This window comes from Gossypium raimondii, chromosome 11 (assembly GCF_025698545.1).
Source record: "Gossypium raimondii isolate GPD5lz chromosome 11, ASM2569854v1, whole genome shotgun sequence".
Taxonomy (NCBI): domain Eukaryota; kingdom Viridiplantae; phylum Streptophyta; class Magnoliopsida; order Malvales; family Malvaceae; genus Gossypium; species Gossypium raimondii.
Window position 1 is genome coordinate 32,644,038 of NC_068575.1, and position 8,431 is coordinate 32,652,468.

Genomic DNA, 8,431 nt, shown 5'->3' on the forward strand with positions numbered 1-8,431 from the left:
AATTGCTTTTATTTTTCACGTACTTTTTCTACCCGTTTAATTGTGGCTACTCGTGTAATAAGCTTATGATGGCTATTGTGAAAGAGTTAATTGTGGGCATGGTATACTTTCCATATGATAGTGAATATGTTATGCTAATAATGTGATTATGCAGAGATAAAGTGCAGTGAATGGTAAGTAAATGTGTGTGTTAATAACAGATATTTTGGGCTTGTGAACCTTGAGACCATTGGATATAGTTGGCATGCCATAGGATTGTAAGTACTCACCTATATGTGTTATGTGATTTGGACGTTGAGGCTCTGGGACATGATGGAGAGATTAGGGAATGTGAGCTAAGTTTCATTTAATGAGACATGTTTGGTGTGATGGAGAGAATTAGCTATATGCTTCACTTTTTTGGATCTGTTCGACTCTATGAGTCTTTTGGTGTGTTGGAGATCTGTGTATTTGATGAGTGGTGATAGAGCCCACTTTTACGTTTCATAGCTCAAGTGTCAAATTATCTATAAATATTTTTATGAGTATTGTGATATATGCTTAAATATTGTGTAATTATATGTGTAATGCCATGTAAATGAACTAGTAAATAATGCAGGAGTGGGTATAATATGACATTAGAGCTGGAACTGTTAAGGTTGTGCTATATGGTTGTTTTGTTAATGCTTGATGAGTTGTTTACATGGTAGTAATTCTAGGCATTCACTAAGCTTGTTAAGCTCACCCACTAATTTTAATCCATTGCAGATTAGTAGCATTCCAGTGTGAGCGGTGTGATTCCAAGGGGTGATCCAAGCAAGTCTTTTACATTTATTTGTAGGTGTTTATTTATTCGTTCATGTTTTGGGAATAAGGCAATGTTGTAGAAATATTGCATAAAGTTTTCCATGATGTTTTTGGTTATTTTCATAGCTTATCAATTATTAGGATTTATGTATACCATTCTTGTTATATCGTTTGGTTACTCAGACATGTTTTCGATGATTGAACTATTATTGTGGTCATTCTATTGTTTATTTGACGAGGTATTAGTTACATGTTGAATGATTTATGATTGGGATGGATTATTTTCCTTATTATGTTGTATTTTTGGTGTCTAGAGTAGAGGTATCGATATTCAAGTTTTAAAAAACAATACCTCTATGATATTCCGTTGTGCAAGAAGTTAGTATTGTAATTTGGTATCGATACCTTATCACAAGTATCGAAACTCGAGGTAAAATAATCGATTCTTTAATAAATGTACCGATATTTTTTGGGATTTGATATTTAATAATTTCGATGATGTTTTGGAACCGATTTTCCAATGGGTATCAATACCATTTAAAGGAAATATCGATACTTTTGTTTTAGTATCAATACCTACATAGTCAGTTTTGAAATTCTTCTAAATGAACCCTATGCATGTTTAATTATATTTGTAAGATTATTTGATGTATGTTTAGTATGTATTAAGGATGATTAGAGTAAGTTTGACTCATACCTTGTGCATATGTTAAAATGGAATACTTTTCTTTAAGAATGAGCTAATTTGTACTGTGTATATTGTGAGACGGTGGTGACATCCTAATATTCGGGCTTGGCAACCTGGCTGAGTATAAAGTGTTACACTATTGGAATAATAGGAGTTTAGGAACCCTTAACCCTAAATGCAGATTCATTAGATTCGCTTGGGAAATCTTGTTTTTTATGTTTCCAAATCCTTGCATCGAGTGAGTCTATTTCGAAAATAAGATTTGCAAAACAAAGATTTTGGGAACAAAAGGAGATTGGGAGATTTTGAGAACTTTAGGGTTTTAATAAGTTTAGAGGATTTTTAAAGAATTAGAGATTAAAGTAATGGTTAATAAATGTTTTGGAGTTTTAAAATAAAGATTTGTGGGCTTAAAACCAAGTATAATTAGGGATTAATCAGCCAGGTTGCGCAAATGGGTCGGGTCAACCCTACATAAAGTTACAGCGATATCGTGACATAGGGATTCTGTATCGTGACATCCCTGTCAGTTTTTCGTTGTTGCGACATTAGGGTTCGATGTCATGACACACTCTGGGATTTTGGATTTCTACGTAAACTAACTTTTCCGTCACGACACACAAAGTCTGTCTTGCGACGTCGAGTTGATTTTCTCAACTCTGTTGATTCTAGCCTTAGTGTTGCGACACGAGATTGTCATGTTGCAACATTGACTCTGTTTCTGCCCAAATTTTCAATTTCAAGAATGTCACGGTTTAGTAAAAATTAAAATCTAGACTAAACAATTAGTTAAATATACAACAATTTACAAAAAGTTAAACATCAATTTAAAAATCAAGTTTAGTACCATATTCATCCGATAACACCATTATTTCACATAAGGATGAATCTTTGGTTCTTTTAGTATTAGTCCATCGCCCGTCATGCCACTCAACCTTCTTTTGTTTATCTCTTTCCTTGAACTTAATCTTTTTACCTACATGGATTAAAGGAAGTAAACCCCTTGATTTGGGTTTATTAGGGTTAAAAATAGATAATTCATTACAATGCTCCCCAAAGTCCTTTTTATTTTCTCCACTCTATTGGTGGCCACATTTAGAAACTTTCGTTTCACCATTAATCTTCATTGTTAATTCATTATTTTCTATATCAATGGTGGACATTGAAGTGGCTAGATTAGGTCTTTACAACAGGATTGGTATCTCTCGATCTTCTTCAAAATCTAGAACTACAAAGTCTGCTAAAATGATAAATCTATGCACTTTGACTAACACATCTTCTAATACTCTTTTCGGATGCACTGAAGATCTGTCAGCCAACTGTAGTATTATTTGGGTATTCTTGAGGTCCCCTAACCCGAGTTTTTCACATATTGATAGAGACATTAAATTGATACTAGCTCCTAAATCGCATAGGGCTCTATTGAAATGAATTCTCCTTATCTTTTTGGGAATTGTAAAGCTTCCCGGGTCTTTCAGGTTTTAGGGAACCTGTCTAGGAATAATAACACTACAAGAAGTTCTCATGTTAATTTGTTCTCCTCCCTTAATTTTCCTACGCCTAGACATAATTTCTTTTAAAAATTTAGTGTACTTAGGAACTTACTCAATTAATTCAATCAAAGGTAGATTGACATTAACGTTTTGAAAAAGTTTTAAAAAATTACAAACTCGTCTTTATCTCGTTTTCGCTTCTCTTCTAGCCTTGAAGGGAACGATATCTTTGCAACGATAGAATCTTTAATTGTTTCTATCTCTGGCTCAACTATGGGTGCAACTACTTCCTCTATTTCAGGTTCATCATCAACTTCTAAATGTTCTTCCTGAAGATCATCTGTATTCTCCTTATTCATCTCTTTAGTGGGGTTCTCTGGGCTACTTAATACTTTACCCGATCGGAGTGCTATAGCTTTTACATGCTCCTTCTATTCTCTAAAAGGATTATTTTCGGTATTACTAGGAATACCTGTGCCAATTTGTATTATTATATTCCCTATCATGCTCATCAATTGGCTTATTTGATCTTCAAACTTCGTCAATGTTCTTGTTGAATTGGTGCACTCAAACTGCACATGCTTCATATCTATTCTCATTGACTACATTTCCCCTTCGATTCTATCAAATCATTGACCACATACAGTATGGTCATTCGGGTTGGCCCTTTCTTGAGGTTTCTATAAATAAGGAGGTTGATAGTTAGTTTTTTTAACTTGATTAGAGCTATCACCTCCTCCTAGGTTTCCTTCCTATCTCAGATTTGGGTGACCTCTCCATTTGAGATTGTATGTATTTGAAGAGGGATTTCTACCCTTGTTTTTGATATAGTTCACATCAAGTGGAAGAGCGGTTTGACTCCTCCATATATAGATAGTGCATTCTTTTCAGCCTCTATTCGGTTGATTTTGTCTATTAATTGTTGATATCTGTCATCCTCCTAGACAGCCTTTATTGTAGATGATCGTTGGTCGTATGTATATCATTTATTTGGCCACTGGCAAGATTTCATTGCCATACTTTCTATTAATTCGTACGCATCCTTACCTGTTATGTTCATTAATGCACCTCCTGCTGCTCCATCTAATCCTGACCTTGAATGCACATCTAACCCATTGTAGAAAATTTGCAATCGTAACCTCTCAGGAAATCTGTGGTGTGGGCATTTCTGAATCAACATTTTAAAACTCTCTCATGCTTCATGAAAACTTTCCCCCTCTAATTGTTTAAACATCAAAATTTCCCTTCTTAGCTAGACCGTCTTATTAATGGGAATTTCCCTGTAAGTTTGTCCCATGTCGTGATTGATCCTGGTACCTGCAAATCTAGCTAAGAAAAGGTGTTATTGATTAATGATAAGGGGAACAACCGAAGGCAGATAGCATCACCAGTGACGCTATTGTATTTGAAGGTATCACAAAGCTAGAGGAACCATTTTAGATACTGACTTGAATCTTCTATCATTGCTCCTGGAAAATACAAATTATTTTAGATTATCTGGATCATAGCTGGCTTAATCTCAAAATTGTTGGCTGTGATAGTTGGCCTCGCTATACTCCATTGAACCATATCCAGATTCGGTAGCGCATATTCCCTCAAAGTCCTCTCGTTACGTGCCATGTTTATAGTTGCGGTTAGATGTGCAAGTGGTGGTGGATCTTCTAGATTTTTATTGTAAGCCTTGTTAAACAGTGGATTCTTAGATGGTGGTAAATTACCTCCAGCAGGTAGCAGATTTTGCATTGGCTGTTGCTGTTGTTGTTGTTGTTGTTGTTGTTGTTGTTGTTGTTGTCAATGATTCCTTTAGATTATTCTTTCTGGATCTGTGGTTGGCTCTATAGGTGTTCCCCTACTATGAGTCATACAGTAAACCCAAAAAGACAAGATTAATAGAACATAAGAAAAATAAATTCTTAGCTATAACCTAAAAATTTCCTAATTATTCTATTAATATGTAAAAATTAAAATCAATATAGTAACGTTGCCTCCCCGAAAATAGTGCCAACAACTTGATCGCCTTCGAATGTACCAATGTCTAGAGAAGAATTCCTGCATAAAATATGTAAAATACGGTATCCGCAAGAATATGGGTCAGGTTGTAATATAGTTACAATGAAGTAGGTGAGTATTCCGAAGATCGTACTCAAGGGAGGAGCGCACTAAATTAATTCTAACCTAAGCATTAATAGATCTAATTAGTACTTTAATTGGATTATATTAGAAAAAAATAAAAAAAAAGAAAGGTTTTAGTAGACTAAACTAAAAATAATAATAAAACAAAGTAAAGAAATAAATAAAACATGAGAAATCAAAGATGAAAATATATCAAATCTGGTCATGGGTGATTAGCTTGCTTTAGTAGTCATAATCATCTGTCACTTCAGGTTTTCTCGTTCAATCAACTAGTACATATCCCAATAGGATCTTCCGATCTTCTACTAGAATACTGATTCGGTAAAAACTACTTATCTCTCAACCTCACAGTCTAGACTGATTCAGGGTTAGGGTGTTCATGGATAGACAATACCAAAATTGGGCTAATTTCTACCTTAATGACTTCTTAGGGTTGCCAGGCCTAAGATTTAGGCTTTTTTCTTTCTTGAACAGTTGACCCGTTGAGAAACCCCTGCAAAATAGTTAATCAATCATACCTCCACTAACTAATCCTCCATAGGATGATTAGTTCCTCATGGATATAGTAAGTTATATAAACTTGATAAAAAAGAATAAACATGAAAGATAATTCAAGAGAATAAGGTTTAGAAGAAGCCTGATCTGTATTTAGAATTAAGAATCGAATCCTCACAGAGTTTCATTGTACTTCATAAATTTGATCTCTCCACAAAAGCAAGTAACAAGAATTAAAATAAAATCTAAAACCTAAGAAAAGAGAAAAACTAAAGACTAGATCAAAATATAAAATTATACAATATCAAAAGTTGCTCATAACATGTGTTAAATGAGCCTGTTTATAGACTTTAGAGTGGTCGTCATCCTTGACCCTAGGTCAGCTGTCATCCTCATTCTTAACATTTGATTGTGCAAAGAAAAATGCTCTTAACTCGTAATTATTTCCCATACAGAGGTGATGTCACGACACAGCAGGTCCTGTGTCACAAAATCGAGGGCAATATGCTCAACTTTAGGGTATTTTCAAGGGTATGCCGCGACATCCTCAGGTTGTGTCATAACATTGAAGGTAGTCTTGGAATTCTTCTATTCTGCTCTCTATGTTGTGACATCTAATGCTCCGTGTTGCAACATAGTGACCAGTATCGAGTTTGCACACCTTCTAATGGTCTCCTGTACTCTCATAAAGTATATTAGCTCACTCTTCGGCCTTATTCAGCCTCTAAGGTCAATAAAAGACTCAAATTACACACTTTATTGAATTTAACTAAAATTACAAAAATTTAATTAAAACTTAACCAAAATGCTTGTATTTAAGATCCTAAAGTGTGAAAACTAGTTTAATCTACTACACCAAATTACTACAAATCACTTATTCATTTATACCATGACCAATTCAATGTAATTCACTACATTTCATTGTCGGTTCATACCCCATCTTATTTATCAATTCATTTGATTATCTTTTCTACTATATTCAATTTAATCTAAATTTCGACATTCAATATCAATATTCATTAACTGAATCATGCAATAGTATTATGCTTACCTCAATAGGTAGTATCGTATCAAACATATGTGTTTATATGCATATGTATATGTGTTTATGTAATGAGCTTGAATCATAAAAGTATAAATTAAATCCTCATGTCACTCGTCGACGACTCGCTTTTCCTTTCCCTCTCGACGGTTTGGTATCATCTTTAGCTATGTATGATAATACGACAAATAAAAAAATATCAATTTTTATCCAATTGATATTTAAATACAAAGTCAAACATATTTTTCATTTTATTCAATTCAATCCATAAACTCGAGATATGCATATCTCTCGATATTTAGCTTCATATCAAAATCCTATTTCACATTATTTCATTAAGGACCTTATATTTTCTATTTATAGCATAATTTCATGATAGGTTTTCAATTTATTCAATTTTGTCTGTAATGTTACAAAGTTAACTATCAAGTTTATTAAGCTTTACAATTTAGTCCTTATCATGATCCAAGCTTAATTTTATCAATTTCTAGCCTAATTCATCAATTTCTCAACAATAAAAACTTGCTAAAAATTCAACGATTGAACAAATTGATACATGGGCTAGCTAAGTCAAGCTTCCATGATCATAACTCTATAAAAATTACATGAAAACTAGCTTGATTACCTTATTATTTTGTATCGTCGAATGTTAAGCTTTAAAGAAAATGGAGTTTGATTTTGATCAGTGTCAAAAGTAACATATTTTAGCCTTATTCTTATTGCATTTTTGAGGGTGATTATGTGATATTAATTTTATATAATATACTCTTAATTCTTTATATTTATTTTTTTATGCTTAATAGGGTACTTAGGAGCAAATGGAGTAGAAAATGGTGGATATTAGAACAATAGGAAATTAGAACACATGCAGCAGATTTCACACATGCAATCTATACGATTGTGTGGATTTATACAGTTGTGTGTCCAAGGTGTGTCGATATCGAGAAATATGTGCACTGACAGCTAAAAGTTACAATTTTTAGGGGTTTTTTGCACTTTAATAGTATATAAATAAGGAAATAAAAGGGAAAAGAGGCAACCACCTAGGGAGGGGAAGAAAATTGCTTGGAGAACACTATTGGAGCCAATTTTCAATCAATTTTCCTCTAAGATTCAAGAGTCCAAGTTGATTTTTAAAAGAGTTATCATGGATTTCTTTTATTCTAGTGATTGTATTGTATTTTTTTGTTTCTACTGTTGCCATTATGAACTAAATCTCTTAATACCTAGGGGAGATGAACCATAAGATGGATTCTATTGTTTGATTTCTATTTTTATGTAATAAATTCTTAGTCTCTTTGTTTTCAATTATGATTGCTTTATTATCCTTGGATTAAAAATTTTAAAGTGTTAATTCATGTTTGAAGTGCATAAATTTGAGGTTGAATAGACCTTTCTTGTGATTAGATTTGCATAATTGGATGGAGTTGCATGCTATCCTACAAATAAGGTGACATAAATCTACCAGATTAGAGTCAAATCTAATAGGGGGATCCATAGAGCGAATTAATGCAATGATAAGAGTTTTAATTAGAAAGAAATTTTAATTAATCAACCTAGAGTTAGTTGCTCTTATGCTCGAAAGAGATATTAGTATAAATTAAGGATTTCTACGGATCAAATAGCTAAAAAGATAAAATGCATAAATTAGACTGAGAATTATAGATGAAATCTAGGTGGATTCTTACCTAGGTATTGTTTTGTCACTTGGTTGATACTTGATTGGTTTTGTGTTTCATTCTTTGGTGTATTCATTAGTTAATTTAGATAGTTTGATTTAATTTTAATCAAACA

General features: G+C 33.1%; 1 non-coding gene across 1 annotated transcript; it reads left to right on the forward strand.

Moving 5' to 3' along the window:
* The first annotated feature begins 4,115 nt into the window (after positions 1–4,115).
* LOC128035033 (small nucleolar RNA R71) lies at positions 4,116–4,221 on the forward strand. The gene has a single exon (XR_008191437.1). It is a non-coding gene; the product is annotated as a small nucleolar RNA R71 (small nucleolar RNA).
* The last annotated feature ends 4,210 nt before the right edge of the window (positions 4,222–8,431 follow it).